The 24,704-nt window shown below is 44.0% G+C and overlaps 1 pseudogene; it reads right to left on the bottom strand.

The window, feature by feature from the left end:
* Positions 1-11,889: 11,889 nt before the first annotated feature.
* Positions 11,890-12,223, bottom strand: LOC121866043 (annotated as a pseudogene).
* Between the last annotated feature and the right edge of the window lie 12,481 nt (positions 12,224-24,704).

The following is a 24,704-nucleotide window of genomic DNA, read 5'->3' on the forward strand; positions in this document are numbered from 1 at the left end:
CTAATACATAACTATCATACATACGACTAATTATGTATATGTATAATCAACACACCTTTATATTATACATTTTTTTTACAGTAATAGAGTAACTTTACCTTTTAAACAGGTTAATTTAAAGTCTCCCTAATAACACCTGCCGTATTACCTGGAGTTTGGTTATAATTTTCCCCATTAATTCTTTACTAGACAATAATCGACCTTCATTTGTTTTGTATTTTAGTTGATGAATAGATAAACATAATACAACTTAACTGGCACATCAATCAACACAACTGAGTGGGTGTGTGTGTGTGTGTGTGTGTGTGTGTGTGTGTGTGTGTGTGTAAACTTGAATATGGCAGGTAAGCAACACAGTTCCCATGAGTTTACCTGAATCAGCGAGTCAGGTGTGTGTGTGTGTGTGGTGTTGGAGGTAATCAGTTATCAAGTTAAGTACAACACCTTCAGGAGAGTTACATCACTCATAACACACTCGGTCTTGTGCAGTTTTTATCGGTGTTATTCTGGTTAAACACACACACACTGACACACACACACACACACACACACACACACACACACACACACACACTACATGTAATTTGATGTTCACAGCAGAAAAAAATTCAACACAAGTTTAAAAAAAAAATCCCTATTTAGCCTGGGTGGTGGGGGAACTTGTGTCAATTCATTATAAACTTGAAAAGTGTTGTTTGTGAGGATTTGTCTCATTAGTTATGCATGGGTGGGAGGGAGAGGGAGGCGGAGGAAGGATTACTTTAACACATTTTTTTTCTGACAGTGTGAGGAGGAGTTTTTTGTGTTTGTTTTTGTTTTGTTTATGTTCATTACAGTGGATGGGTGTGCGTCTCTCTCTCTCTCATACTCCTTTCTTACATCCCTCAACCATTGTTCTCTCCCATCCTTCTTTTTCTTTTCTTCCCTCCTTCCCATACCCTCCCTTTTCCATCCCTATCCCTCTCACAACTCCCCTCTCCCTCACTTTCTCCCTCCTTCCCTCACCCCTTCTCAAAACTTCCTCTCTAATGACTTTTCTCCTCTCTCTCCCTCAATTTTCCGCCCTCTCTCTCCTGATTTCCCTCTCTCTCTCCTCTCTTTCTCCCTATCTCCTCATTCCTTCTCCCTCTCTCTCTCCCTCACTTTCTCCCTCCTTCCTCACCCTCTCAAACTTCCTCTCTAAGACTTCCTCCCTCACTCCTCACTCTCACCCTCTCTCATTTCTCCCCTCTCACTCTCACTCCTCTCCTCTCCCCACTCCTCTCCCTCTCCCTCCTAGCTAACAGAATCCATCACCTCCCTCCCCCACTGACACAACCATCCCACCTACGCCGGTAATATACACATACCGAAACACTGTGTGAGCATTGCGGGCGGCATGGGCGGGGGGGTATGGGCGTAGACATGGGTGGGAGGGCGTACGGGCGTAGAACAGCAAGGCGTCGTCGTCTCCTGAAGGCACGTGGCACTGTTTTACTTGAATGACTCTTTCTTTCCCCATACCTCCTCCTGCTTCTTCTCTCTCTTCCTCTCCCCCTCCTCCATCACACTCGACCCTCCCCATTCATTACCGGGCCTAATTACTGCTCGTCTTAGGTCCAGGTGGTAATTTATGGCTAAGGCTCTTTAATGAATACTTTAAACCAAAAACTCTAATTACCCCTTAATTTAGATTGAAATTTTCGGGGGCATTATGTTAATGAGTTGTACAGAGAAGGGGAGGTAAGGGAGGGGGAGAAGGAGGGAAGGGGAGATATAGGAGGGAAGAGGGAGACATGGGGGAAGGGGAGACATAGGAGGAAGGGGAGATATAGGAGGGAAGAGGGAGACATGGGGGGGGAAGGGAAGATATGGGAGGGAAGGGGAGACATGGGAGGAAGGGGGAGACATGGGAGGGAAGGGGAAGACATAGGTAGAAGGTAGAGGAAGTGGCGGGAGGGGAAACGTAGGGGGAAGAGAGAGGGAGGGGAAGGGTAGAGAGAGAGGGGGAGGGGGGAAGGCAGGGAGGTAGAAGGAAGAGAAAGGAAAGGAGAAAGGGGAAAATGGAAGAGGAGAGAGGAGAGGGTAGGAAGGGGAGTAAGGGGCAGTAGAAAGGAGAGAGGAGGCAAGAGAAGAGAGAGAGAGAGAGAGAGGGGGATGATGTATTACAAGCTGCAGAACCATTAGCAAGTAATTAACATCAGGTTCTAGAGTAATAAGACTCGTCGAGGCTAATTAATTGATGTAGGAGTATTAGTGTTTGTCGTCGGAGCATAATTAAGACATCTGGTTGGTGGCGGAGTAAAACACTGTGTCTAAGGGGGGGTATAATCAGGAGTATAATTAATAAGTGGAGTATTATAATTTAGGAGTATAATTAGGAGTATAATTAACAGATGGAGTATTATAATTAGCAGGTGGAGTATTATAATTTAAGGAGTATAATTAACAAGGGAGTATTATAATTTTAGGAGTATAATTAGGAGTATAATTAACAGATGGAGTATTATAATTTTAGGAGCATAATTAAATAAGTGGAGTATTATAATTTAGGAGTATAATTAGCAGGTGGAGTATTATAATTTGTGTATAATTAACAGTGGAGTATTATAATTTTAGGAGTATAATTAGCAGGTGGAGTATTATAATTTAAGGAGTATAATTAGCAGGTGGAGTATTATAATTTAAGAAGTATAATTAACAAGTGGAGTATTATAATTTTAGGAGCATAATTAGCAGGTGAGTATTATAATTTAGGAGTATAATTAATATGTTGAGTAATTATACACCTGAGTATAATTAGGAGCATAATTAACAACTGAAGTTATAATAATTTGTAGTTAAATTGACATCTAGTTATAATACCCCCCCACCTTTTCTTACACAACACACACACACACACACACTTGGTAATGACGGATGAGAGAGATTAGACCAGGTGCGTGTGCGTGTGTGTGTGTGTGTGTGTGTGTGTGAAAGATAAGTAGAAAGGGAGTGAAAGACAAAGACAGAGAAAGAAATAAAAAAGAAAGGAGAGAAGAAGAGAGAGAGAGAGAGAGAGAGAGAGAGAGAGGAGAGAGAGAGAGAGAGAGAGAGAGAGAGAGAGAGAGAGAGAGAGAACCCGAGCTCATGTTGCGGCTCTTGTCCACCTCTCGTTAACGTCACCAGTAATTAGGGAGGAAAAATGGCCTCACCACCACCACGCCATTAAGCTCACCACCACCACCACCACTGCGCCTTTAACCTCACCACCACGCCTTTAACCTCACCACCACCACCACCACCACCGCTGTCCTTAAGAGATACCTCACCCTCATTTGCTTCTCTCTTTAATTAGTAAATACACAAAAAAATTTACGCCTTCCTAAAAAAATAAAAAAAAATAAAAATTAAATAAATAAAAACAAAGAAACAAACAAAAAAAAACAAACAGAAACAAACAAACAAACAGCTACTGCACAAAATCTATGACCTCATCTGACTGTGTGTGTGTGTGTTAGTGAAAGTGAGGACACACACACACACACACACACACACGTCTTAACTGCTTGGCTGAGTGACTCCCTACTCCCCTAACAACCTTAACCAGGTAATTAAGCAGTTAAACTCGATTCCCTCCTGACGACCCAATCACTACCATTTACGACCACTGTACTTGTGTTTTAAACGACCCCGTAATGCTGTTTAATGCTCCGTGATGCTCTTTAATGCTCCGTCATGATCCCTAATGCTCAGAGATGCTCTTTAATGCTCCGTGATGCTCTTTAATGCTCCGTCATGATCCCTAATGCTCAGAGATGCTCTTTAGTGCTCCGTGATGATCCTTAATGCTTTTTAATGCCCCTTAATGCTCCGTGATGCTCCCTAATGCTCCATGTTGCGTCTTAGTTCAACTTTCTCAAACAACCACAGGTGTATAATTGTTAAGGTGTATTAGTATATATGTCTATCATTTATAGCATCAAGAGGAGGAAGAAGAGAAAGATAAAGGAGAAGAGGAAGAAGAGAAAGATAAAGAAGAGGAGGAAGAAGAAGAGAAAGATAAAGGAGAAGAGGAAGAAGAGAAAGATAAAGGAGAAGAGGAAGAAGAGAAAGATAAAGAAGAGGAGGAAGAAGAGAAAGATAAAGGAGAAGAGGAAGAAGAGAAAGATAAAGGAGAAGAGGAAGAAGAGAAAGATAAAGAAGAGGAGGAAGAAGAGAAAGATAAAGAGGAGGAGGAAGAAGAGAAAGATAAAGAAGAAGAGGAAGAAGAGAAAGATAAAGAAGAGGAGGAAGAAGAGAAAGATAAAGAAGAAGAGGAAGAAGAGAAAGATAAAGAGGAGGAGGAAGAAGAGAAAGATAAAGAAGAGGAGGAAGAAGAAGAGAAAGATAAAGAAGAGGAGGAAGAAGAGAAAGATAAAGAAGAAGAGGAAGAGAGAAAGATAAAGAAGAAGAGGAAGAAGAGAAAGATAAAGAAAGAGAGGAGAAAGAAGGGGAGGACTAGGGGAAGAGACACACTACAAAAAACTCCCATTACTTACCCCGTCTCACACACACCCCAATCTGCACACACAGTTCAAGTTAATCAGTGACTCCCTTCTCTCCCTCCTATCTCTTCTTTCCCTTTCCTCTCCTCTTCTTCCTACCTCTCACCCCATCCTCCCTCTCCATTCCCCATCCTGCTCCTCCTCCTCCCTCTCCCTCTCCATCCTGCTCCTCCTCTCCCCCTCCTCTTCCTCCCCTCCCTCCCCCTCCCTCCCTCTCCCCTCCCTCCTCTCCCCTCCCTCTTCTCCTCCTGGTCACACACTCCTAAGAAACCCTCATCAATAGCGTGTCTCTCGTCGCCTTACAAACTATAACAGAAAATAAATAAATAAAACACTGATGACATGTTGAGAGACGAGGGAGGGGGAGAGGAGGAGGAGGAGGAGAGGGAGGAAGGAAGGAAGAGAGGGAGAGGAAGGGAGGATCAGTGATGAGATATATATCCTCACGCGGCCAAGATCTCTCCAATGTGGCCAAAATTCCTCCAATGTGGCCAAGATCTCTTCAATATGGACCTAAGATACCTCCAATGTGGCCAAGATCTCTTCCATATGGACCTAAGATCTCTCCAATGTGGCCAAGATCTCTTCCATATGGACCTAAGATCTCTCCAATGTGGCCAAGATCTCTCCAGTAATCTCAAAGGCTCCTGAAGACTCCTCGTATACCACAACACACTACCGGATTCTCTCAACAGATTGGTCAAGATAAACGTCTCTCTCTCTCTCTCTCTCTCTCTCTCTCCGGGGAAACTAACGCCATCTTGACCGTTACATTGTGCCTTAAGTTAAAAGAATATCATTATCGCTACCTAAAAGGGGTGGGGTGGGGTTGGGTGGGGGTGCAGGGTGGGGTGGGGTGGGGTGGGGTGGGGTGGGGTGGGGGTGGGAGTGAGGTGAGTGGGGTGGGAGTGGGGTGGGGTGGGGTGGGGTGGGAGGTGGGGGTGGGGTGGGGTGTGAGGTGAGGTAGGGATGGGATTAGGTTAGGTTAGGTTAGGTTAACGTCGGGGTGTTTAATCATCATGTGAAATAAACCCTGGGTGCGTAATCTTCTTCACGTGATCAATTTAACCCGACAACCCTTTGATAAACGTGAACCAGCTCCCACACCCCGGTAATCACCTCTCATTACCACACAGCCAGCGCCATTAAGTGCCAGTAAGTACCACCATAACAATGCCATTAACCCCACTAACTTAACATCTTTTGACTAACTAATACACAACACTAAGCCACATCTCCTTCCCTGGATCACCTGAGGATTAGACACCTGGGTTTATTTTACCTGATGATTAATTAAGCACCCTGACACTAGCTACTCCCCCCCCCCTTCCTCCCCCAGGTAGCTATCGCCTGGGTGGGTGGGTTAGGTTAGGTTGTCTGCACCTGGATTTAAGACTATTTAATCCCTTACCTCCACATACCACACACCCCATACCACACCCCCCACACACACACACATACCACACACACCACACACCCCACACACACACATACCACATAATCAAATCGTTTCAACTGTCAACAAACACTTTCCACAAGCAGCCATTTGTTACATGCATTAATGGAGTATGTAAACAAACCCAGGAGAGCACCAGCGACGTCCTTAGAGAATTGAATCCCACTCTCTCTCTCGCCCATATAGAGGAGTGGTCACTCTCTCTCTCTCGCCCTTTGAGGAGTGGTCATTCTCTCTCTCTCTCTCTCTCTGCTCTACACCACAACCCGTAACAAAATAACCTGTGGCCGTACCGATATTTTGAGATAAGAGAGAGAGAGAGAGAGAGAGAGAGAGAGAGAGAGAGTAGGAGGAGGAGGAGGAGTAGGATAACACTACACTAGATGGAATTTTTTTCAAGTATTTCTTTGTTTTCTGACCTTAGTCTCGTGTCTTTGTTTCTTTGTCTGTCTGTGTTTTTGTCTGTCTATCTGTGTTTTTGTCTGTCTGTCTGTGTTTTTGTCTGTCTGTCTGTCTGTCTGTCTGTCTTTGTGTCTGTCACTTTCTCACTGTTTGTCTTTGTTTTCACTGTATTTGTTTCTGTGTCTCCAAGTCTTTCTCTTGTTCCTCCCTTTCTCTCTCCTCCTACCCTTCGATCCTCTCTCCGTCTTATTCTTCCTCTCCTTCTTCCCTCCCTTCCTTCCTTTCTCACGCTTTATCTATCCATCCTTCCTACCTCCCTCTCCTAACCCCTTTCTCTCCCTCTCTTTCCTCCATCCCTATCTCTCCCACTTCCTTCCCTTTCTCTCTTACCTCCTCCCCCTTTCCTTATCTCCGTTCCTCTCTCCTATCTCTCCTTCCTTATCTCTCTCCCTCCCTCCCTCCTTCCCCCTCTCTCCTTCTCCTACCTCCTTCCCTATCTCCCTTCCTCCCTCAGTGGTGGAGATTATCACAGGCCGTGTTGACAGAATCGTAATGTGTCCCCCAAGGTAGAGAGTTACGAGTGTCTGACTGGCTGTCTTATGCCCCATGTCTTCCTCCTCCTCCTCCCTTCTTCTTCTTCTCCTCCTCCTCCTTCCTTCCTCCTATCATCCTTATTTATCTTCTTCTCCCCTCTCTCTCCTATTCCTTCTACGCCTCCTCTTTCCTTCTTCCCCTCCTTCTTCTCCTCCTCCTTTCTTCCTCCTCTCATTCTTATTTATCTTCCCACCTCTCCTCCTATTTCTTCTACTCCTCCTTTTTCGAGTTACTTGTCAGACTTCCTTCCTTCCTTCCTTCCTTCCTTCTTTCCTTCCTCCTCCTCCTCCCGGACGGGTGCTGAACGACGGAGAAACACCCTCCTCCTCCATCTGCTCCGTTCATCAGCCACACGTTCCCTAACTGAGGGGCTCGTTCATCAGTGTCTTAGGGAGAGAAGAGGGAGGGAATGAGAAGGAAGGGGAGGTAGAGGTAGATAGGGAGGGACATAGGGATGAAAGGAGGGAGAGTAGGAGAGGGAGAAAGGGAGGAGGGAGGGAGGGAGGAAAGGGGGAGAGGAAGGGAGGAAAGGGGGAGAGGTAGAGAGGAAAGGATGGGGAAAAGGGAGGGGGAGAGGGAGGCGGAGAGAAAAGGAAGGAGTGGGTGGTAGGGCACGTTCAACGATGTTTTGATGGGCGGCGGGTGACTGGGCGGTGGGTAGGTGTGCGGGTGGCTCCACAGATGGGTGGATGGATAGGTAGGTAAGTGGGTGGGTGGATGGGTGGAGCATGGCTGGACAGGTAGGTGGGTGGGTGGCTAGATAGGTAGGTGGGCAATGCGTGACTGGGTGGGTAATGCGTGTCTGGGTGGCGGTGTGTGGTTGGGTGGGCGGGGGCGACTGAGCCTTGACCGTGACGATAGGGGGGTTTAAGATGACAGCGATGACCTTGCCAGCCTCGCCGTGACCACTGAGGGACGGCCCAGGCACCTCCCCTCTTCCCAGCCAGGTAAACACACCTGTCGCTCCACACATTACGTCACTCAGCGAACCAGGAGACCAGGTATTACTAATGGAGGCTGTCAAGTGAAGTGTCCTCAGAGCGGGGGTTGTCAAATGAAACCTCGAGTCTATCAGATGTAGCCCCTCAGTATGGGACTCCTGGATGAAGCCCCCCCCCCCCTGGGGTTTCATTTGGGTCTATCAGATAAGCCCCCAGACAAAGGTCACAGAGGAGCAGTTACATACACGGTGTACTTTTTTTTGGGGGGGAGGTGGGGAGGGCGATTGCAGGGAGGGTAGGGAAGAGGAGAAGTAGGGGAGAGGAGGGTATGAGAAGAGGGTAGGAAGAGGAGGGATGGGAAGAGAAGGATGTGGGGAGAGGAGGAAAGGGTAGAGAAGTGGGGGAGAGAGGAGGGGTAGGAGGAGGGTTGGGGGGGAGGAGGGAGGGGAGAAAGGATTGGGAGAGAGGAGGGGTGTGGGAAGAGGAGAGGTAGGGGAGAGGAGGGATAGAGGGAGAGGAGGGGTAGAGGGAGAGGAGGGGTAGAGGGAGAGGTGGGGAGAGGTGATGGGAGGCCTCTTCAAAGGACCTTGTTTTCTCCTCTTCGTCTCCCTCGCACTATCTCACCCACGGGACCTTAATTATGGCATGTATACCTGTCGACCAGCGATGCCTTCACCTACCTGTCTACCAGAATGCCATCTCACCACACAACCTAGCTGCCTTTATGGTACTACAAGACGTCCGTGTGTACATGAGAGAGAGAGAGAGAGAGAGAGAGAGAGAGAGAGAGAGAGAGAGAGAGAGAGAGAGAGAGAGAGAGAGAGACCTCCATGTACTACCAAAGCCTCCTTGCACACACACCAGAAGGACGCGTCTCTCGTTCACCATTTAAACCACTGATAACTAATGTATTTACACAGTTATCAAAAGCTCCGCGAATACAGCATTATATCATCATGGCGAGGCTCCATCCCAAGTCATTACTGTAGTTGGTGAAGATAAAGTATTATTGATTTGAATTATTAGTGTGTGTTGGGGGAGGAGGGGAGGGGAGGGAAGGAAAGAGGTGGAGGGGGAGTTGGAATGGGGAAGAGGAGGAAGTGGGGTAGGGGTGAAGAGTAGGTGAAGAGGGGGAAGGGAGAGTGAGGAGGAAGGGAGAAGAGGGGAGGGGGGGAAGAGTGGGGAGGAGAAGAGGGAGGTGGGGGGAAGAGGAGGAGAGAGAAGCAAAGAGACGGAAGAAGAAGTAGGAGGGAGATGGAGGGGGTGGGGGGAAGGAGGGGAAAAAGAAAACAGAACACCCGAGACTTCACTATGAAAATAACATCACTATCCGAAGGTAAACAAACAACTACATACATCCATAAACATTACATACAAACAAAACACTAATTCATCACCACTAAACATCAACCCCCCACCTCACCCCCCCACCCCCACCCTAAATAACAACAAACTTTAAACATCAAAACTAATAGAAAGACAAATTTCGCCGCAACACAAACTAGAAATGGTGTAAATAAAATGTAACCCAATATTGTGAATGGTTCGCCTCAGACCACCACCAGTTCTGTCCTCCTTACATCCACACATCCTTCCTACATCCACACGTCATTCCTATATCCACACGCCCCTTTCATTCACACGCCCCTTACATCCACACGCCCCTTTCATCCACACGCCCTCCTACACCAACACGACCCCTACATCCACACCGCCCCTCTACACCCATACCCTCCTATATCGTGACTTACCCGCACATCCTGAAAACAACGTTCTCAAATCCACATGGCCCCATATCCAGACGTCCCCCCAACATCCTGACTGACATATCCACACATCTAAACAAACGTAATCTCCCCACCCACCCCCCCGTGACCCAAAATGTCCCTCTCTCCCTCCTCCCTATTCTACCCCCACTCACTCCTCCCAGTACCAAGACACCCTACACCTACATCCCCATTCCTCAATACCACCACCATCTCATTCCTTACTTACCTACCTACCTACCTACAATCCCCCATCATCATTACTCATCCTACCTACCTACAATCCTTCCATCATCCCCCATCATCATCATTACTCATCCTACCTACCTACAATCTTCCCATCATCCCCCCATCATTACTCATCTTACCTACATACAATCCTTCCTATCATCCTCATCATCAGTAGCTACGCCCTTCAAGTAAACATTATCTAACACTCGTCATAAAGTCTCAACTAAGGAGGGCTGTGACATTGAGGCCGCCTGCTGACTTGTTGCATTTCCGCCTGACCTATCACCACCACTTTCCTCCACCCAAGTGACTGGCCCACTTAAGAGGACAGAAGGACCAGCTATTACCTCTTTACTTCTTATCTCCTCCTCCACTTCTTCAATTTCCGGACTATTAACCACTGCTTCTTCCTCTAATCTTTTACAAGCACAGGCACAGACAGGCACAGGCACAGACACACACAGGCACAGGCACAGGCGCGCGCACACACACACACACACACACGACAGAGACAACCACGGACACACACACGACTCTTTCTTCCCGTGATATCTGTAAACTAAACACAATATTTTACCTCAACAGGGAGCATATAAAGACTCCTCCTGGCTTTAATGGCTTTCTCGAGCTATCTAATGTGTCCCTAGTGGCTTTAATGGGATTATGGAGCTATCTAAAAAGACCCCTAGTGGCTTCGTTAGCTTTAATGGCTTTTTCGAGCTATCTAAAAAGACCTCTAGTGCAGGGGTTCTTAACGTGGGGTCCATGGATGGGCCTCAGGGGGTCCGTGAAGGTCAGATAAAAATTTAACATTTATATTCACTATATTTTTATATTAAGTTGTTCTATTTTTGTCAATATATACCAGATGTTATGTATGTATTTTTGGTTACTGAAGAAAACCAGTAAATCTGTAGGGTGGCGTGGGATGCTACTGTACACGGTCAGGTAACATACAGTCGTCATCGTCGTCAGGTTTTGACTTCTAGAATGTTTACTTTATTCTTACTTTGTGTATGTCATACACTGTATGAGGCAATGAAGTTTCAATAAAATAAAGTATATTCATTACATGCAAAGTTGTGTTTATGTGCTTATGTGCATTTTTCTAGGGAGGGGGTCCATAGCTTTCACTAGATTCTCAAAGGGGTCCGTGACTCAAAAAAGGTTAACAACCACTGGCTCTAAGTGATCTGCTTCCCACCCAAAAAGGTGAAAGCCTTTAATAAAAAAAATAGATTTTTGAGTGTTTTTAAGACAAATGAAAATATAGGTGGTGGAAAGAAACCAAGGAGACAAGTTTTAAGATAGCTGAAATTCAGTATGTTTTGTAAGCGAGAATGTTAACGAGCGTCGAAATCGCAGAGGGGCAGGGGGCAGGGTTGAACCCACTAAAGATGGATTCCCCGTGAAAGCCATAGTTTTTAACACAGAGATAGAAATTCGACATAATTTTCTTTTATATGCATAATTTTGTACATGGACGAACACAGGCATCCGTCGCGTTAATTTTACTTCTTGAGAAATAAACTTGGGCAATGCCAGGTATCCCAATTCATGTGTGTGTGTGTCCCGATTAATGATGAAAGAAAAGAAGTAAGGAGCTTATTTTACTGTTTACCTGTTGTCATTACTCATATTATTTTATCCCCATCATGTAACTTACTTAGTTTCTTGTATTTGTGCATATAATATTTACATATTTCTCTCCATTCATTTTCACGTTTATGTCTCTGAATATGGTATATTTTCAACCATTGTTAACAAAAGATGGGCGACAATTTATTTCTTTATTTAGCGGATATTTTAAAAATTTTTATACAGCTGTAAATTAGAGCTCATAAATCGTATCTTCGTTCGTTTGAAAAACCGAAAGTCTCTTAAGCACTTTCTGACTTTTCGTTCGTAGTGGCAGTGGAAGTTAATGTCTCCCTGGGGCTCTGACCTTCCGTTGCTGAGACAAGCAGGGCAGCTTCTTCTCCAGGGCAGCTCATTTACTTAGGGTGGCTGATGGCGTACACAATGGGGTTGTAGACGGCGTTAGCCTTAGCGGAACGGATCCCCAGATGGTTGAGAGAGGGACTCACAGAGAAGCTAGTCATGCCAGCAGTTGATGATGGTATGGGGTCCGCGATGAACCACAGGGACACTGTCGTCAGAGCAACCTTGGCCAGACGGCACTCATTAGAAGGTCTTCTTTGTTTCTTCACTCTGAGAGACTTGACACCCATCTTCTTAGCCTGTTCGCATCTGTCTTTCGTGAGCAGAGACAGCCGAGACGATGTAGGTGTAGCAATAACGATAACAAGAGGAAGGAAGTAACCTCATACGGAATATAAGTAAAGGTACAGGTGATAAGGGGAGTGACTCTTTGAGATAGTCAGTGCCGCAAGCAATCAAGTTACCTTCAAGGGACGTAAGCATTAAGCCAAAAAATGGTGTAAGCACCGTAATGGACGATACCCAACTGAAAGAGGTTTCTCAGCATGGCTCGTGGTGGTAAGAGGAGTAGCAGAGACATATGACGATGACATTATAGCGGTCCAATGTAATGAAGACCATGCAGAAGATAGAACAGGTGCCAACAGTGGAACCAATGCACCCGCAAACTTCGCAATACCCCAAACCCATGTCTGATAATGGCAATTAATAAGGCAGGGTGGGCACATACGGGAACATCATGAAATCGGAAATGGCAAGTTGACGACTAGTGGGTTGGCTGGAGTACGGAGGGCCTTAGTGGTCATGAAGGCCCATATGACGATACTGTTGCCGCAGACAGACAGGGTGCCATAGCAAACATCATAGTGCAGGCAGGTATACCAGAGGGGTTCATGGGAGGTACTGGGTACCAATGAGGATCCACCATGTGGAGGATTTCCGGAGCAGCCGAGTCAGCGACCGTGTAGTTTCCATAAGGTTGGTGGACTGGCCGCCGCTCATATGTAGTCGGATGGATTATCCCAATAACTCATCTACAAAAAATATAAAAATAATGATTAAAAGTATATGAAACAGAAATCATAAAATAATTATAATAATAACTAGTGTATATGTGCAGTATATGCTAAATTAAAAAATACTGGCAGGAAGTAAGATATTTAAATAAGTAATGTCTTGTAATTTATCGTTTGTTGATGACAGAGCCAGAAAATTATAACCCTAATTTGCATAAGAAAGGCCGAATATTATTGTAGGTTATTCTAGCGTCTTGTTCTTTTTTGAAGACGCTGGTAAAACTATAGTGAAGAACTTTTATTGTCATAAACCATTTCTGCATTATATGGCTTAAGTTTAGGCGATAAAATGAATAAATAAATAAAATTAAAACAATGATAAGAATGTGGGACATGTGTTGAAACTAGTAAGTAAAATATTTAAGGAAGCTAAATATATCAGAAATTACAGACCAAAATTATACGTCCAAGATACTGTATGTGATTAATTTTTTAATACATAAAGCTGCCAGATATAGTTAGTGAACGTTACACACAATAAACAAAAGAAATAATATGATTATTGGGTTCTACAGCTTATTGGATGTCTGTGGTAACTGGGCTTGATATGATGTGGTAAGTTTATATTTTTATGCTCTTGGAAATGTGTAAGGTAAAACACTGATCGGTGGACAAAATATTACAGTGACTCATATGGCAAATAGGATACTCGTTCAGAACTGAGTAGACTGGGCACGAGCCAGTGACCATTAGTAAATAAGTGAACAAAAATACAATTCTGTAATTTCCAGTTATTCGTCTTTGATTTGGGAATTATTTTTGACGTAATATTATGATTTATTATTATTAATAATATATCAACTAAAACGATTAACGACTTTGGGTATATTATTAGTCTTTTCGTAATTTAATATAAATATAACTTACATGATGTTAAATCTCAGGTTACTTAAGACAGTGTTTAAATGAAATGAAACCTCATAAAATTAAGAATGATACATTTCAGTTACTAAGAGCATGAAGATAGTTTGCAAGGGAAGAATACTGTCTTAATAATTCAATGTTCATATACGTTTTAAAGCCATTTATTTCATTTTCTTAATATTGGAGGTTCACATCAAGTCTATTAATAAAATTAACTCACCTTGGCAATGTCATTTGTAGTAGAGAACTCGAGTGTGGTTTAGTCAAAGGAAATTGCAGCTGCTGCTGCCGTCTGCTGGAGACGGCCAGGTCTTATGTGCCCCTCCCGTCTTCCACTATGATGGGGCTAAGACCAGTAACCGGAAATCTCTTGTCTACAAATGTGGTTAAGTGCTTTGTAAGTTCTTCCCATGTTACGTATCTTGCAGTGTGGCTCCAAAGGTTATGATACCTAGATTCCTGCAGCATTGCGCTACTGGGGATCTGGTGGTGTACACCTCGATATTATTTTTCATTTGGATAAAAAAAAAATAGTGTTGTCCAATAATATTCAGCATGGATTGTTCTGTTTTTCTTAGGAAGTAATTATATTTAGGTTAGTCTACAATAATTACAATGTGGATAAATAAGTTTTTGCTATAAATTTATTTTTTTCTAAAGCTTTTAAAATTTTTCAGTTTTGTAGGCCTGGTTTGATAAAAAGCTAGAGCTTCCAGCTGTATTAAACAAGTAAAATAGGATAAAAAATAAAACAAAATAAATACCGTGCATGGTGTATTAGGAGATGGAAATGCATACAATAAGCAGCAGAGACAGAAGATATAAAGAACACATATTATCATAAAGAGCCTGTTATTATTGTGTGTGTGTGTGTGTGTGTGTGTGTGTGTGTGTGTGTGTGTGTGTGTGTGTGTGTGTATTCAGGAAGAATATCTTTCCTACCACCCAAAAATAATAATAATAATTTGGTATAGTTTAGGTTGGATTGGAATGGGTTGGATTAGTCTGGGTTGGACAGGGTTGGGTTGGGTTGGGTTTGGTTGGACAGAGATGGGTTAGTTTTGGGTTGAACTGGGTTAGTTTAGGCTGGGCTGGGTTGGGTTACTTTGGGTTAAGTTAGATTAGGTTAGGTTGGGTTTATAGTTAAATAAAACTATCTTAAAGCCCTTAACCTAACTATATCACAACAACACAATCTAACCTAATCCAACCAAACTTAACTAATCCAAACCTATTTCTTCTAACCCTGTGAAATCCTAATCAGCCAAACTTAACCTAATCTAACCTAGTCAACCTAACCAACCAAGCCTAACCCTAAATCAAACCTAACCTAATCCCAGCCTAGCCTAATCAGCAAACCTAATCCCAGCCAAAACCTTATCCAACCAAGCCTAACCTAATCAACCCTAACACAATCCTTCAACCTAATCAACCTAACCTTAAACCTAATCTAATCAAACCTAATCTAATCAAACCTAACCTAATCTAATCAAACCTAACCTAACAAAACTTAAACTAACCAAACCAAACATAACAAACCTAAACTAACCAAAGCTAACCGAATTTGACCTAACCTAACCAAATCAAACTTAACCAAACCTAACGTAACCGAACCAAATCTAACCTAACCAAACTCACAAGTAGAAAAACAAACACTTTACTTTAATAGTAGAGGGAAAATATATTATTGTAAAGTTAAAGCATTCCTGTAACCCACGACCATCTGGGTACTTTGGCTGTAAATAGTATTCAGTGTTATTTTCTGACGATAGAATACGTATTTACAGTCTTGATAAAGTAACTAGATTGACTGTACGGCAATATAGAGTTCACCAGGAGATAGGAGAGTAGTTTCGACTTTGGAAATATTAGAAATCTGGGTTTGATAATTTGTTTAATACCTTTTTTTATGGAAGGCCAACGTTTCCTTGTGTGTATAGAGGAAATTCACATCATTTACACACTATAAATGCAAGTTGAATCTAATATAGCGATACAGGCGTTCCACCTCTCTAGCTGCAGTATATTTAACGCTTAACATAAGTATGATGGAAAACTTCATCAGCAATGTCTGGATAAAGCAAGGTCACCCTTAAAGAGTGCTGCGTTTTTCACCGTGAGTTTATATTTGTTGATATATTATTCGTGTTTCTCAAGCAGTGTTAAATCCTATATTATATTTTTATGAATATATATACATATAATTGTAGAACTTTGTCCCTTAGACTCTGCTGTGTATCATACAACTCTACCTCAAGATGTTTTCTGGTTTCCCTGGCATTGTATTCATTATTAAACTATTATTTAACAAATAAAATTTACATAAATATATATAAAATCTGGCTAAAAGTAAGCCTAACTCAACCTTCAGACAAAAAACAAATTTGTTACCCCCATTTTTGTCAGGATTCAGTTCCTTGTCTTAACCCCATCATGGAAGGCGTGAGAGTGCATAAGACCATGCACCTGGTATACCAGCAGACGGCAGCAGCAGCTGTGCTCTCAAACTAAACGACACTCGAGTACTCCCTACAACTTACATCGCCAAGGGCAGAGTTACTCTTATTAATAGACGGATGTGAACCTCCAATAGTAAGAAAAGGAAATAAATAACTTTTAAAATGTATAAGGAACATTGAATTATTAAGACAGTATTCTTCCCTTGCAAACTATCTTTATACTGTTTTAATAACAGCCTAAATTCAAAGGGAATACCCAGCCAGGACAAGAAAGGTGATATGAGAGAAAGGAATTACTAAAGGAGATTGAAGATGATGACTAAGATTAACAGAAATGAACCAAAAATAAAAAATAAATAGAGATTGGGACTAATAAAAGCAAAAGACAATAAGATCCTATTTGAGACAGAATAAAGTAAAGATAAATGGGCAGGTACGTAGAAGAAGGATGAGAGTAGAAATTAAAGAAGGATAGAGTAGAGGTAAAGAAGGATAGAGTAGAGGTAAAGAAGGATAGAGTAGAGGTAAAGAAGGATAGAGTAGAGGTAAAGAAGGATAGAGTAGAGGTAAAGAAGGATAGAGTAGAGGTAAAGGATAGATTAGTGCAGGGGTTCTTAACGTGGGGTCCATGGATGGTCCTCAGGGGGTCCGTGAAGGTCAGATAAAAATTTAACCTTTATATTCACTATATTTTTATATTAAGTTGTTCTATTTTTTTCAATATATACCAGATGTTATGTATGTATTTTTGGTTACTGAAGAAAACCAGTAAATCTGTAGGGTGGCATGGGATGCTACTGTACACGGTCAGGTAACATACAGTCGTCATCGTCGTCAGGTTTTGACTTCTAGAAGGTTTACGTTATTCATACTTTGTCTATGTCATACACTGTTTGAGGCAACGAAGTTTCAATAAAATAAAGTATATTCATTGCATGCAAAGTTGTGTTTATGTGCTTATGTGCATTTTTCTAGGGAGGGGGTCCATAGCTTTCACTAGATTCTCAAAGGGGTCCGTGACTCAAAAAAGGTAAGAACCACTGGCTCTAGTGGCTTTAATGGCTTCGATGGCTGGCTCTAGTGGCTTTAATGGCTTCGATGGCTGGCTCTAGTGGCATTAATGGCTTCGATGGCTGGCTCTAGTGGCTTTAATGGCTTCGATGGCTGGCTCTAGTGGCATTAATGGCTTCGATGGCTGGCTCTAGTGGCATTAATGGCTTCGATGGCTGGCTCTAGTGGCTTTAATGGCTTCGATGGCTGGCTCTAGTGGCTTTGTATGACTTTCTCAGGCTATCTAATAAAGAAACGACGTCCTGTTTGTTACTTCATTATCATGCCTCCATCTATCTATCTATTGCTCGCTCGCCTAATCTACACTAGCGCCACCAAAATAAAGGCGGCGAAACGAAAGAACTAAAACCAGCCTGACTCGCACCAACACTGCACCACACCAACGCCACACTATACCAACACCACCACACCAACGCCACCACCACACCACACACCACGCTGCCCATTAGAGTTTTCACCTTTCACAACTTCGACATTCTGTATAAAATGGCGAAGGTTGAAGAAAGAGCGAGAGAATGTAAGCTCAGATGATAAAAGCAGTCGTAAGCACGAATAAAAAGAGACGATAAAGAGAATCAGATGGCATAAAAATAAATGGATGGAGGATAGGTGTAAATTACGTCACATTAGATTAGTTCACTTATTCGCGTCAGTGTTTTGATGGCGCTTTGGTGTTCTATTATGATTCACGTAAATAACTGTGTGTGTCTGGGTGTGTGTCTGTAATAATAATATAATTATAATAGTAATAGTAATAAATAATATGTAATAATAATAATAATTAACGGTTTTATTGAAAGAGCGCAGGGAGCCAGAGGCTGAAAATATATAATTACATAATTGGGGAATGGGTCTCTTGATTTACAAATGATATACAAGTAACATAAGTGATATAAATATGATATATAAAAATTAGGTGTTGTGATGCTCATTTGATTGTGTTATATATAGCGAGAGAGATATCATCCAGACCTTACTGAATAAATACCGCGTAAACTGGAAGGAAATAAACACAAATCGAAGAACAACAACGAATTGCATATGCGACAACTTGCAGGAAAAAACTACTGTAGGGATATCGTTAGTCCTAAAGGTGGTTTGTGTTTTGGCGAGAATATGACAGCAACGACATAACCCAGATGATAAGTGTGTCTCTGTGTTTTGTAATAATTTTCTTGAGATAAACGATACTATATTTATCAATTACCTTCAAGTGAGCTGTAACACTTGAAAGATTATTAATATAGTTGTTGTTATTATTTTTTGTTATTCACTTGTTATTAATATTATTATTATTATTATTATTAATGTATTATTATTTGTTGTTATTTGTCTTGTCTTTTGTTATTGTTGCTGTTATTATTATTATTATTATTGTTGAATCTGTCGTTGATGTATTATTATTATTATTGTTTGTTGGTTATTATTATTATTATTATTGTTGTCGTTATTAATATCATTGTTGTTGTTCCTCTGTACCTGTATTATTCAGGTTAAATAAATGGTTTCACACATTTTTTCTTCCTGCTGTAACGTTGCTTAATTTGTCCTCCACTTTGGTCACCTCCTGGTGGTCTTGCGACACTGAGGGCGGGGAGGGCCTGAGGAGGGAGGGCGTTGCTTGGGAGGGAGAGGTGATGGGAGGGAGGAGAAGTGGGAGTGAAGGGGCGATGGGAGAGTGAAAGGAGGGTGATAGGAGAGAGGAAGGGGCGAGGAGAGGAGGGACAGAGGGAGGAGTCCAGCCCATGGAAACCTTACCACACACATCCACTGTGGCTTGACACTTCCTCAACTGCCCTCGCTCACTCATACACTCATTCTGTGGACTCTCTTTTGACTGAGAGGGAGGAGAATGGGGTCTTTAGGGAGAGGGGGAGATGAAGAGAGGAAAGTGGTCTGTTCTGGGAGGAAGGATGGAAGAGGAGGGGTGTCTTTTATTACGAGGGATGAGTTGAGGAAGAAAGGGAGATGGAGTCTGTTTTGGAAGAGGAGGTAGAAAGGCAAGGAAAAGGGAGGCTGTTTTGGGAAGAGAAGGATAAAGGAGGAGGATGGAAAGGAGGTGGAAGAGGAAGGGAGTCTTTTAAAGATATTATATCAACCATACAAAACCGAATAACCTCCACCCCCCTCTCTCTTTCCGCACACACACACACACTCTCTCTCTCCTCTCTCTCTCTTTCTGTCACACACTCACCCGTAATAATAGTTTGCCCTCGTGCTTGCGGATGGCCGACCCAAGGGCACTAGGCGTAAATTTAGCATAAGGTGTGAAGTTGTCGCCAACACAACAACCCACACCCTTTCAGGTTAACGAGAGCTGCATGACCCAGTGTCAAGATATAGTCGAGAAGACCGGACAACTCGCCAACTGCACTGGCTAACCATTACCCCAGAACACGATCCGAAAATCGATTAACATCCAGGTTCCCCAATTGCTGGACGGGCAAGGCAAATGGCGTAAAGAAACTTGTATAGTTTTACCCTGCCGGGTCCACTCGCTTGCGAGGCAGGCATGCTGACCATTACACCTGAGTCGCCATGCTCATACGCTCACGCATCGCCGACCACCAAAGGGTTAGGGCGGCACCTGGCGCTCCTCTCCCGGAGCAGCCAGGTCAACTATTAAAGTTGGCCCATACGAACCCCCTCCTGAACCCTCCCCACCGGAATATCAACAAGTTCTCGCCAGAAGTTACAATTTCATTTAGGAAAGAAACGGAACCAGTGTTAAGCAGAGGTGAACAGTGGTGAACAGTGCTTAAGTCAGTGAGAACAACTCAACAGTAACAGTCGTACCGAGAGATTAACGCTACTGAAGTGAGGTCCCAGGTACCCAGTGATAACGGCCCGTGAGACTAACAACAACCAGCGATAATTTAAAATCCGTCTACGATAGGAAGGCCTGGGACCAAGCCTCACTCGCCACCGCTTTCATCTGTGAGGAATTACTACACCATGTCCCTCATAACACCATATGTGAGGTACTACCACGTGGGGAGCCCCTCACTAACACCATCTGTGGGGGTTTACTACACCACGTGAGGCCCCTCATAACACCATCTGTGAGGTAATTACTACACCACGTGAGTCCCTCATAACACCATCTGTGAGGAATTACTACACCAAGTGAGGCCCCTCATAACAGCATCTGCGAGGAATTACTACACCACGTGAGTTCCTCCCTAACACCATCTGGAGGGAGTTACTACACTACAAGTTGCTGTTCAACACCTACATTAATCTGTATGTTCACTGTATGTTCCTTTACCTTTCTCTAATGAAGGTTTTTGTTAAACCACCAATGTATGTAATAAGTCATTTATGTCCAATGTATATTTTTCAGCCTTCCGGGCTGCAGAATTTTTTCAATAAACCGTCAATTATTATTATTATTGTACACATAAGCCCAGCAACCCCTCCCCCAAAAAATTATGGCGACTTCCCTTAAAAAATACAAAAACAATCAGCCCATTCCCCCCCCTCTTCCCATCAGAAAAAAGAGACCACCCTTCCCCCTCACCTTCTTTCTCCACAGCCTGGAAAGAAAAAACAGAAACTATCCCCCTCTCCCCTCAAGCTCTAATTCCTCCCCCCAAAAAAAAAACAAAATCACCCCTAAAAACCGACCCTCTTCCTCCTCAGTAAGCCCAAACTTTCCCTCCTTTACCCTAAAACAAGTCCCTCCCCCTAAAACAAGACCGCTCCCTCTCTCCCCTATAACCCAGACCCTCCCCCCTCCCCTTAGACATAAAGAAACACCCAGCCGACAACCATCACAGCTCCCATAAATCAACAGGACGCGAAAATAAAAAATGATAATGGAGAAGAAAATGAGGCAAATTCACACATTTATGTAATCTAATTCATTAATACTACGTCCAGTTTCCCCTCTCTCCCCTACCCACCTACCTTCCCTACCTACCCACTTCTCCCTCTCTCCCACCCCGTACCCCCTCGTCTGCCTTTGCCCTCTGTCTCCCTCCTTCTCCCTCCTCGTCCTCCCTCTTCCTCCCTTTCCTATCTACCTCCCCTAACCTCCCCTCTCATCCCCTCCCCAACCCTTCTCCCCCTCCTCAACCCCCCTCCCCTCCTCAACCCCTTCTCCCCCTCCTCAGCCAGGCATCCTCTTACCACCACCAAATTAACACACACAATAAAACTGTCAATACAAATTAAAAAAAAAAAAGCGTAACGGGGAAAAAAATACGCTTAAAAAAAATAAACCAACTCCCTACTGTTCAATAATTTACAATTCAATTCTAATACCGTTTGTTGGAAGACATACATAATTAATTTTTTTTTTTTTAGAGAATTATTTTATTTTTTATTTATTTTTTTACTCCTGAAACAGCACAAAATTATATTCAAATTACAAGAGTAGGCATTGCTGTGCTATGGGGTAGTAGGCGAACGTATTACAGTGCTATGGGGGTGAATGGGTGGGGAGAATAGATGGAGGTACTGGGGTAGGTGAGTAGGTGCAGGGTGAGTAGGTAGGTGGGGGTGGGTAGGTGGTGAGGTGGGTAGGTGGGGGAGATAGGATGAGTGGTTAGAGGCAGATAAGGTGGGGAGGCTGGTAAGTGGGTGGTTAGAGGAGGTAGGGTGGTTAGAGGTAGGTAATGAGACAAAGACACAAGGAGAGGAAGAATATAAATAAGTAGGAAGTCTAGAGGTAGGCGTAGAAGATGTGAAGATGAGAACTTGGTAGCGTGGCCTGGATGTTAATTGCACAGCGTCACTACGCTTATCTTATCTCGTATGTCAATACACATATATTACTTCTTAAAGGGACAACTTGTTAAACACCTCTTCGATACAACTATTTATTAATTCACTCATGACATGGACACATTAATATCACTATTATATCAGAGGTACTAACATTATGCTTTACGTTACTTGACACTGACTCTCGGACACACCTGAATGAATACACTTCCCACAGTAGGTAACTCACCCTAGGACGTTCTGACAAGACTCACGTGACCCTGACGTAGGCCCAGTGAGTGCTGGCTGGGCTTCTCCTATGGAAGGTCTGCAGCTGGCGACGCCGTGGTCCGGTCAGCCTCCCGACCTGGGGAAGAGACGTGCAAACCTGCTTAGTGAACAGTGACGACCCGAACGGGAGAGAGATGACAGCAACCAGAATGATAATGATAATCGAATAGGAATGGTAATGCCCGTGGACGGGACTGTAGGGCCTTTATGGGGTCAGCCCAGCCGGCCTTCGACCTCTACCATGTAACACTAAACTGGTTTGATCTGGATAATTATGTGCAGGTGTGGTCCTGGCCAGGTGTCTTGGCTAGGTGCGGTTGTAGGTCACCGGCTCACGTCATTAGCAGGCCAGGTCAAGTCCCTAGGGTCGACCTGAGGTGTGTCAACCTGGAATGCGGTGGTACCACGAGGGTCTGTGGTGTGCCTTGTTATATGTGACATAATTGGGCTGTAAGGGTTTGGTCTGACAATCACTCATTACACCTCCCACAAGACCAAAGCTTCATCACAGAGACTGATGTCACATATAGACAGCAACATCACGTGTGGTATCAAAGATAATCCCTGGGGCGCTAATATAATCTCACATTTACAACCAACAATCTCATAGGTGTATGTTTCTACTGGCGCTAGTTTGATCTGACAAAGCTCAATACTACCTCCCCCGGGTGCCTAAAGTTGGTGATCCTGGGTGCCTAAAGTTCAGGTGGTCCGGGTGCTCAAGTTCAGGTGAGTCCTGGGGTGCCTAAAGTTCAGGTGGTCCTGGTGCCTAGTTCAGGTGGTCCTGGGGTGCCTAAGTTCAGGTGGTCCTGGGGAATAGTGGTTAGGGTGGTCTAAGAATGCCTAAGTTAGGTGATCTAGACAAAGTTCAGGTGATCACAAATTTCAAAGTTCATTGGTCCCTGGGGTGCCTAAAAGTTTGGGCAGTCCTGGGGAAATTTCACCAGGTGATCCTGGGGTGCCTAAGTTCAGGTGATCCTGGGGTGCTTAAGTTCAGGTGGTCCTGAATTTTCAAGTTCAGGGTGGTCCCTGGGGTGCTGAGTGATCCTGGTTGAGGTTCAGTGATCCTGGGGTGCCTAAAATTCAGGTGATCCTGGGGTGCCTAAAGTTTAGTGGTCCTGGGGTGCCCTGGTTAGTCCTGGGGTGCCTAATTCAGGTGATCCTGGGTGCCTAAGTTCATGGTGGTCCTGGGGTTGCCTTGTTCAAGGTAGTACACAAAGTTCAGGTGATCCTGGGGTGTCTAAAGTTCAGGTGATCTGGGGTGCCCTAAAGTTCAGGTGGTCCTCGTCCTAGGGTGCCTAAAGTTCAGGTGGTCCTGGGGTTCTTGCCTAAAGTTCAGGAGTGGTCCTAGGTGCCTAAAGTTCATATGATCCTGGGAATTTGCCTAAGTTGGGTGATCCTGGGGTGCTAAAGTTCAGGTGGTCCCCTGGGGTTTTAAGTTCAGAGTGGTCCTGGGTGCTAAAATTCAGTGATCTTGGTGCCTAAGTTCAGTAGTGGTCTCCTGGGTGCCTAAAGTTTGTGATCCCCTGTTTCAAAGTTCAGGTGATCCTGGGGTGCCTAAGGGTCAGGTCCTGGGGTGCCTACAGATTCAGGTGGTGGTCCTGGGGTGCCTGAAGTTCAGAGTGGTCCTAGAGTTGCCTAAGAAGTTTCAGGTGGTCCTGGGGTGCTTTACAAAGTTTGAGTGATCCTAGAGTTTTCTAAGTTCAGGGTGGTCTAGGGTGCCTAAAGTTCAAATGAGGTCCCTAGGTTGCCTAAAGGTTCAGGTGGTCTCGGTGCCTAAAGTTCAGGTGGTCCCTGGGGTGCCTAAAGTTCAGGTGGTCCTAGAATTTTCAAATTGAGTGATCCCTGGGGTGCCTAAAGTTCATGTGGTCCTTAGAATTTTCTAAAGAACTGGTGAATTCTAGGGTGCCTAAAAGTTCAGAGGTGGTCCCTGGGAATGCCTAAAAGTTCAGTGGTCCTGGGTTGCCTAAGTTTAGGTGGTCCTGGGGTGCCTAAGATTCAGGTGGTCCCTGGGGTGCCTAAAGTTCAGAGTGGTCCTGGAATTTCAAATTCAGGTGGTCCTGGGGTGCCTAAAGTTCAGAGTGGTCCTGGGGTGCTAAAGTTCAGGTGGTCCTGGGATTTTCAAAGTTCAGAGTGATTTTGGTTTTTTAGTTCAGGTGGTCCTGGGGTGCCTAAAGTTCAGGTGATCCTGGGGTGCCTAAAGTTCTGAGTGATCCCTGGGGTTGCCTAAAGTTCAGGTGATCCTTGGGCTTCAAAGTTCAGTGATCCTAGGTGCCTAAATTCAGTGGTCCTAAGATTTCAGGAGTTGGTGCCTGGGGTGCCTAAGTTCAGGTGATCCTGGGGTGCCTAAATTTCAGGTATTCTGGGGTTGCTCAGTTCAGAGTGGTCCTGGGTGTCTAA

The sequence above is a fragment of the Homarus americanus genome, unplaced genomic scaffold (assembly GCF_018991925.1).
Source record: "Homarus americanus isolate GMGI-L3 unplaced genomic scaffold, GMGI_Hamer_2.0 scaffold48684, whole genome shotgun sequence".
Classification (NCBI taxonomy): Eukaryota; Metazoa; Arthropoda; class Malacostraca; order Decapoda; family Nephropidae; genus Homarus; species Homarus americanus.